Below are 9,846 nucleotides of genomic sequence, written 5' to 3' on the forward strand. Positions count from 1 at the left end.
TTTATTTGATATCAGAAACCATTTTGTTATCCTGGAAAAATTAACGTGTCACACTACTGTTATACTATGATATTAACTTATCCATGAAATTCAATATGTTTTATTTTAGCTCTAATCTCTTATTACCTAATGGATTCATTGTTGATGGGCGGAGTGGTACCTACATTTGTTAAATATTATGTCATTTGGTATCATATGGAGTGTGATCTCATTGGGTATAATTACCATATGTTTTTATTTTTTTTATACAAATGTAGCTGTTTTACTTTTCTACCATTTTTCATACTGTTTCAAAAGTAACAAAAGTTAGAATTAGTTGTACATTCATGTATAGTTTATTGACAGATGATAATCTAAGATGAATTTCTTTACTTGCTCTATTTTGTATAAATTTTGGTACTAATTATATGATTGAATATATATAAAACAAGGACACATTATAACTGTGATGTGACTAAATGTCTGGCTCTCTTCCTTTTGCAGTGCTTTATAAGTTCTGACCAAATTATAATTTGTGATATTAAACTAAAATATCTAACTAGTCAGAAAGATTTATGTTGATCGACATTTATGTATTTAAGTAGAGAAACTAATTATTTCATATGTAACACATTGTGAATCTATTATTTCAAACTATGACAACATTAACATAATTATTTTACAATGATGACATAATTGAACTATATTTTTGCTTATATATAGATTTAAGTAAATCCTGGAATTCGGTAAAAACGTATCGATCATGTAATTGTCTATAAATAAATTTTATAAATTTGATTGACATTCTATCATTTCTTGATTGCCCGTATGTTCTTTGTTATACAGTGTGCTGGTCTTTACAAGAGTTGCCTTACTACGTTCCTTCTTGCTCAAGGAAAACACCTATGTGTATTAAAATGTTGTTAAATAAGTATATTTCTCGATTTAAGAATAAATTACATGAAATACATTGTGTCATGACTATTTCGTAAATGGAAATAAGTGAAAAGCGATGTACCATTTCTTTAGTCTGTCAATCATGTTAATGACTAAACAATGTAATCAATATCAAACTAAAAGATGATTTAAATGATTAAACAGCTTACCTTGCAGTCATTTATTTATAATATCCAACAAATCAACAGAAGTATGACGATTAATTCTAAAATCAAAACCAAAACGGAAAAATATAGGATTACACTATTGCATTTTATGGTAAATTTACTATCATGATAAAAAAAGTCTTGTCAAATTCCTATTTACAATATGAGCAATTCCAAGTACAGTCTTCATATAATTTTCCATGTATAACATCAAAGATCATAAGATATATTTGTAGTAATCATTAATGTATCGAGGGAGCTATTCGATTTTATCTATATGTGTTGATTGAAAGGAGAGGTATAATTGTCTTTATACAGCAACATTATTTATTCAGTGTAGGTGACAGGCACAATGCTATAATTTGAAAAGTTTTAAAAGGACCATACAATTTATTTTCATAGAAATGAAAATACGATAAGAATATGAAGGCTAAATTTTAAATGCCACGGAATATGACAGTTGTTATACATTCCTTTGATGTGATTGAGCTATTGATTTTGTCAATTGCTAAAACATACATAAAATGAAATTATACGTTTTTTGATTGAGTTAAGTCTGCTAATTGATATTTTATCGTATGTTTTTATATGTTGTGATGTTATGCTATTGTTTCAGAAAAAGGGAGAAGGTTTGGGCCCATTAAAACGTTTAATCCCGCTGCAAATGTTTGCACCTGTCCTAAGTCAGGAATCTGATGTACAGTAGTTCTCGTTTGTTTATGTAATATATACGTGTTTCTCGTTTCTCGTTTTGTTTATATAGATTAGACCGTTGGTTTTCCCGTTTTAAATGGTTTTACACTAGTAATTTTGGGGCCCTTTATAGCTTGTTGTTCGGTGTGAGCCAAGGCTCCGTGTTGAAGGCCGTACTTTAACCTATAATGGTTTAATTTTTAAATTGTTATTTGGATGGAGAGTTGTCTCATTGGCACTCACACCACATCTTCCTATATCTATAAGAAGATGTCATATGAGTGCAAATGAGACAAATTTCCATCCAAGTTACAATTTATAAAAGTAAACCAATATACCAGTAGGTCAAAGTATGATCTTCAACACGAACGACTTTTCGTTTAGAATTATCTCGGAGTTCGGTATTTGTCTATTTTACTTTTATCTGTAAGAAAGGAGATGTCTCGCTATTTGAGAGCGACATATCCTGGTCTGTTTGAGATGAAATAGAGATAAAAGACGCACAAGGCAGACAACAGTTAGGTATAGCCTGTTATATATAATTTGTTTAACGATATTAATTATCTTATCTAAGCTTCATGAACATTTGAAGATAAATATTTTTTTTATATCATAATAAGCACCAGATTGTGTTTTTAAATTGTCTTTTTCTATTTCCTGTTTTACTGATAAATAAACGTTTAAAATTTATTACAAGTGATATTAAAGAACAAACTAAGAGTATGTTTGGCTAGCCACAAAACCAGTTTCAACCCACAATATTTTTCTTTAAATGTCCTGTAACAAGTCAGGAAAATGGCTATTGTTATATTATAGTTCGTTTCTGTGTGTGTGTTGCATTTTAGTGTTTCTGTTTTGTCGTTGTCTTTCTCTTATATTTGTTGTGTCTTCCCCCAGTTTTACTTTGTAACCTGGACTTGTTTTTTACTTAATCGATTTATGAATTTCAAACCGCGGTATACTACTGTTGCCTATATTTCAAGGGTATTCTAAATCAGTAATCTTGTAAAAAGGTTAAACCTTTATTGAATTTGATAAAACTTTCTGTGACTTATTTCCATAAATGTGCAAAATCAATTTGCGTAGTTCTTTTTTATTGTACAATTTTATGTAAAAGTCTAATTTCTATTTTTTAGTTCTCTTAACGCATTCATTTTGTATCAGAGGTCTTGCTGTAATCACAATTTATCTGCAGAGCTGTTTCAAGGTAAAATATACGGTATGTGTACATACTTTCTGTAATTAATGAGGTTCGATTTCTGAGAACACCCTGTATTTTATTTGTAATATTTTGTATTAAAATGTTCGAATGTAAGCCCAATTATATCTTATCAAGCAAGAAAAAAGAAAAAAGAAAATTGTAAATATATACTATGGTATAAATTATAATTATACTTATAAAAAGAAGATGTGGTATGAATGCCAATGAGACAACTATCCACAAAAGACCAAAATGACACAAACATTAACAACTATAGGTCACCGTACGGCCTTCAACAATGAGCAAAGCCCATACTGCATAGTCAGCTATAAAAGGCCTCGATAAGACAATGTAAAACAATTCAAACGAGAAAACTAACGGCCTTATTTATGTAAAACAAATGAACGAAAATGAACGAAAAACAAATATATAACACATAAAAAAAACGACAACCATTGAATTACAGACTCCTGACTTGGGAAAGGCACATACATAAATGTGGCGGGGTTAAACATGTTAGCGGGATCCCAACCCGTTCCTAACCTGGGACAGTGGTATAACAGTACAACATAAGAAAGAACTATAAAAATCAGTAGAAAAAGGCTTAACTCATCAGATAGACAAAAAATACAAGTGGACGTGGCCGGGTACTTATACATCCCCATACAAAAAGACACAATGAACAGATCTGAGAGAACTAGCAGTTATCTGACAGCTAGTTATAAGCCACTTACAACTAATAAAACAATCATGCCTCTAAGACTAAACACTCAATCCGTACCATCAAACATACAATGGATTTAGTGTTAAGACGTCATAAACAACCAGAGAAGAACATGCCCTTGTGCAATGCCAATTTACAGGTATCGACAGATTGCAGATCCATGAAAATGTATATGTATATAACATTCTTGTAATATTTAGTTAGTTTTTAATCTACTGATAATATCATGATTTATGCTAATTTCCAAACAATTTAAAATTATTATCCTGTATTATTATATTGTTGGCAATTCTCTGCAATTTTCATCGTTGTGAAAAAAAAATCAACCTTTTGTTTTATATCTTAATAACAAAAACAAAAAACCCAATTCAATCTAAAACGTTATCATGGCAAAACAAAAAAATAATTAAAAAAAAATCAAAACAATATAGATCGAACAAAGTGTAATAAAACACGTAACAAAACAATTTGAATTTTATTTAGATGTATTTACAATTGGCAAAAACGTTCTAACTGGCTCATTTATGTTGTCTTTTTTTTTCTTCAAAATTTCTCCAACTGATATTTGATTTTCTGTTTTTGAATTATATCTTCAAGCAGAAACTGTTCCATATATGATTTTTCAAAGCGTGATCGAATTTTAATCATAATCATGCTGATTCGATACAAGTAATGAAACCGATAGAACACAACTCAGTACATATTAATTATTTAGATTAAATAGCAGCATTATATAATAGCCTCTTACAAAAATCAGCGATAGTTTAGTTAATTTGATGAATGAAATTGTTTAAGATATATAATAATGTATATTTTGATAACAAATTTACACTTTATTTTGCGTAATTTGTTTTTTCCTTTAAAGGTGCTTGATCCCCACCTTTACATATATGCTGAAAAATATAAAAACATATTTCCTTCATTCTCCATATATGTATTAAGATAGTCAAAAGGATGGTTCAGGACTGTTCTAGGATACATGTAGCATTGCTTCACACAAGACATGTGTCAGATACATTCTGTACTAAGCCCAATATAAAATTGTCCTAAGATGCTCAGTTTATTTTCTAGCATATCCTTTTTATTTTGTCTTGAAAAAGTTAAATTCTTAAAAAATATAATCTGTAATTGAAATCTGAACTGAATATTTATATCATGATATCTCATATTACTTAATAAAATTATCGTTCCTTACCGCATACATACTTTATGTTTCTCTCAAAATACATCAGTATGTTGTCCCATGTGATAACCGCTTTTTTAAATCCAGAATTCAAAGTAATCAATTTCTATAAATCATTTTTATCATGTTATTTGAAATATTTTCAATAGATTCTTTCACCTAAGGAAGTAATCAATGATTCTGATTTAGTCGTCAATGCTTATCAGATGTTATTATTAATATGAGAACAAAACTCCTGTGATGTTTCATACAAAAGGCAGATGATTAAACAAAACACCATTACGCTCGATGATCTTCGATTCCTCTATTTTTCAATTTAAATATTACTTTCATAAAGATGCAATTATTACCTGAACTTTCCGTGTAGGTACACAATCTATTTAGACACAAATAGATTGTATTTATGGTGCAGTTTGAAGGATTACCAATTTAATCATTACATCATATGACTTCATTCTCCAATTAATATTGAAACTCTCAAATTGATTGACGTCCACAATTGTCATTACAAATAAAGTCGATGTTGCTCACCTTTGAACATAAAAAAAGTAGAATAACAAATATAACGAAAATATAGTAAAATAAAAACCTAGAATTGAATATCAAATCAGAATTAAATATTTCTTGTTGTTGAAAAAAATGAAAATTATGATGAGCTAGAATCCGCTCGATCCGAGCAGTGGTCTTATGTAAAAAGAGTCAAAAAAAGTTAGTATGCCGATATCAGTTAAAAATAAGTTAAAAAAGACAAGAGTAAACAAACCAGGAAGTGGATTAACTCATAAGGCAGAAAGATTAGATGCAATAACATAACATTCTTATATGTTCGACGATGCCTTCATCATTTTAGAGTACGTTTTACACTATTTTTATCTCCAGTTTTTAAATATTTTGTCTTACTTTCATACTGATTGGTCATTGAATTATATTTTTTTTTATTACAATATCTTTTATTTGTTTTAAAATAATACTTGCAAAACTAAGAACAATATGACTAAAGTCATTGATCGATAAACTATAATAAAATCTTCAGGCCAAAATGTAACCTTTCATTTTCATTTAGAATATTTTACTCTTGTTGAAATGATATGTTAAATTTGTTCAATTTACTTTCGAGCCTAATTACACTATACTGATTTGAAAAGAACACAGAAAAAATAACCTTTTTTGTTTGTTAATATAATTGATTTGATATATTAGATTTTTCCGTTTATATTAGATCTCTACATATTATTGTAGATAGACAGCGATCCAATTATGATATAGTCATTTACATTAATGTCAACATACACATCTGTCATATTGGCAGAAAATGTAAACTTTGTGAAGTTATTGTGTAAAGGTCACCCAACATGAAGGCAAAAGTAAACTACTCGTACATTTAAAGTAAGGGGAAAAAAATAAATGGTGTTGCTATACTACAAAATCTCTCTTTAAAGCATTCGTTATTTCATATTTTTTTCATCATTTTTAATTATTGTTGGAAACACAGACACTCGAAAAGGTGTTGGAGCGACTTCGAATAATAAAAACCGAGAAACCATAACATAGAAACAAACGAAATCTTACTAACGCATTTAAAATGAGGTGAAAAGAGAAAAAAAGCTGTTGCTATTGATAAAAATATCTCTTTAATACCATACTTTATTTTATTATGTTTCTTGTATTCGTATTTTTTTCAATAACCATTTTGGACACATACAAACACTAGGAAATCGTTATCGCATAGCAGCTGAGAGAGTATAACATAGAAAAATTACCCAATTTAAATAAATTTATAAAAGGAAAGAAAGCGACCACTACAATCTGTTTTTAACTCCAAGTAAATTTCATAATGTTGATGGATTGGTACTTATGTTTAGAAAAAAATAATGCATTCTGTTTTATTAGGTTAGTACGATTTCTTTGGAGTTATCATTTGTCATCAGGAGCTAGAAGACGAACTTCTTGCAATATCGATGAAAGTGTATTTTTGAACATCGACTTTGATTTTACCTATTTCCTCATTGATATTAACTTGCATCTATGTCATGTTAAGTTATTGGCATTGAAAAATCTAGAGGATAGAACCAAATACAAGATTATATATATACGTGTCAGAAGCCAAAATGTGGACTACTATGCATAATTCAATGCACAAGTGCTCACTGGATATAGCATTGAGTTGTAGACGACCTTTCCAGTGAAAATCACCTAATGAAAAGCTAAAGTGAAGGTGTGTTCGCCAACATTTGATTATACATGGTAATTCTTGTGTTTTTTATATAGTTGTCTCTTGTTCATCAATCCAAAATGCATACATGAAATACCAATATCAGAATATGGATATGAAAACCTATTTTCATTTTGGTACTAATGGGTGGGAGAGGGAGGAACATATGAAGGACCTCATCAACCCCTACATTCAATATGCATTGTCTGACCAAATATAGCCCTTAAACCAATCACTCGGATATTGAAAGAATAAGTATGTATCACATGCAATTCACAAAAAGTATCAACCAATGAGGTTACGCATATATGATACCTTTTCTTTCGACTTGACGAAATACAATTTCGTTCAAGCACTTAATAGAAGAAAGATTAAAACACCAACTATATACCAGTGGTTGTATATTTCGACATGTAGATTTCATGGAGGAATATGATTTTTTTTTAACGTTTTTATCTTAAGATAAAGATCTTGGATTGTTTTCATTAAATGGAAATACATCAACCATCTAGCGAAGGAGGCTTGAGGTTATACAAATGTCATAGCAAACTTTATCTATTACTTTATAATATGGAATTTTATTTCAATATTACCTTTATTTTTCCTATTAGTTATATATATCAGAAATAAAGTACTAAAAAAAACAATTAATTTAGACCTGCGAGCCTCCTTTAACTGATTCGATCAAGGTGGATTTTAGATATAAGTTTCTCTGAGATAATTTTTTTTTTATACTTCATCAAAATGAAGATTTTACTATACAATTTTCAAAAATATCATAAATATTTCGCGTCAACCACCTACAACAACCTATGTCCGGGAATATAGCACCTTTACACTTCAAATAATTCATAATCATGATCAACATGTCAATTTGTTATTACAAGAGTTAATAAGTAAGAAAATAAAAGTTCCTAACTTAATTCTTCATGTCATACATTTCCCCCTATAAGGATAGTGTTATCTAACTAATTAATTGAAAGTTTGGTGACTACATGTATACTGAACGCGTGTATCTAACCGAGCCCGATTCAAAATATACCACATATACAGGTAATATAACAATAAGCAGACGTGTTATTCTTTCAAATGAGACAATAATTCATGGGACCCAATGCTATACGTCTACTATAAACCAAAATACGGCTTTGGACAATTTCATAAATCCCTACCGTAAAATAAGCTATAAAAAGTCGGGAATTCAAAATGTATACTAGTACAAACTAAAAAAAATTGTCTGATTTGTGTAAAAACAATAAACGAAAACTACTGCTTTATAGACTGAGGAGAGACGCACAGTTGAATATTTGTTTGTTTTTATTGTTATCAAGATACTTGTAAAACTTGTAAATCCTGTCATTATTGTTTATGATATTCTCGTATTCTTGTTTTTCATTTTTGCCAATGTTTTTTGTCTATATTCCTTTTGGTGTTACCTCGAAATTTTTTTATTTTTATTTTGGCTATGTGCATGGTCTTTATGCCTTTTTATGTAGCTCTGTACTTATACAACGCGTAATTGTGTTGTTTTATTATGTAAAGTTATGTGATTTCTTGTCTTCAATTTTTGCATAATATGCTTGGTCTTTACGCTATTTGTTTTTCATCTTTGTTTCATATGTGTATGTTTTTGTATTAATTAAGATTATGACACAATGTTGACTGCTCTATTTTTGACATTTCAACCTTTTGTGTCTGCTTTTTTTGTTCACGCATCGTTGTCAAAATTATGGCATACAATTGAGAGGTGTAGTTAGCTATAAAACCAGGTTCAATCCATTATTTTCTATATAGGAAAAATGCCTGTACCAAGACAGAAATATATCATTTGTTATTCATTCGTTGAATGTGTTTGAGCTTTTTATTTGGCCATTTGATTAGGGACTTTTCTCCTTGGAGTTCATGACCAATATTCATGTGATTTTACTTTTTAATGGAAAGGAGCGTGGTGAAACTTGATTGCGAGGCCCCAAATCCTCCACTTATCTGAGACATTAGTTTACCACAAATTTTGAATTAAATTTAGAAAATTGAGAGTAATCAGCGGTTGCTATTCAATTGCGAAATTTTCAGGTTTATGTAGCAATATACCAACAGCTTCTGTATATGAACTATACATCTCCTTGTTTATACATCTTTTCAAAGATTCATATTCCTATCATGATTGCCAAGACAGAGAATTGTGGCTTACAAGAAAACAAAGACCAAAATAACCTCGTTTTCAAATCTCTAAGTAATATATTCAACGGTTTAACGACCGCCGTCCCAAAAGGATTGCATGTTATGTAAAATCAATGAGCCCGGATATGTTCAAATTTGGTTACTAACACTCTATCCTATTCTTCTCGATTTTAGCATCATCTTATGAGACTCATTCCTAGATTTGTTTTGGTACATGTACTTCTAGTGCGGCAGGATATGCTTAAACTTTAGGAGCACCTGAGATCTACTAGTATTTTTGGGGTTCGTGTCTCTCTTTAGTTTTTCTTTCTAGTGTTTCGCGCACTTATCAGGCTTTTCGGAAGTTACAAAGGCACTAACGTTGTCATCAATATCCTATTTGAAAATGTAAATGTTGAATAAAATTGAGAATGGAAATGATGAAGAAGTCTCCGCGATGACAGTCAATAATTAAAGGCCACCAATTGGTCTTCAACGCAGCGAGTAAATCCTGCACCCTTTATTTGTCCTCAGCTGACCCCATAATAAATTCTTGTACTAGGTCACATAAAATGGACGTCACACTTAACT

The sequence above is a fragment of the Mytilus trossulus genome, chromosome 14, assembly GCF_036588685.1.
Source record: "Mytilus trossulus isolate FHL-02 chromosome 14, PNRI_Mtr1.1.1.hap1, whole genome shotgun sequence".
Taxonomy (NCBI): Eukaryota; Metazoa; Mollusca; class Bivalvia; order Mytilida; family Mytilidae; genus Mytilus; species Mytilus trossulus.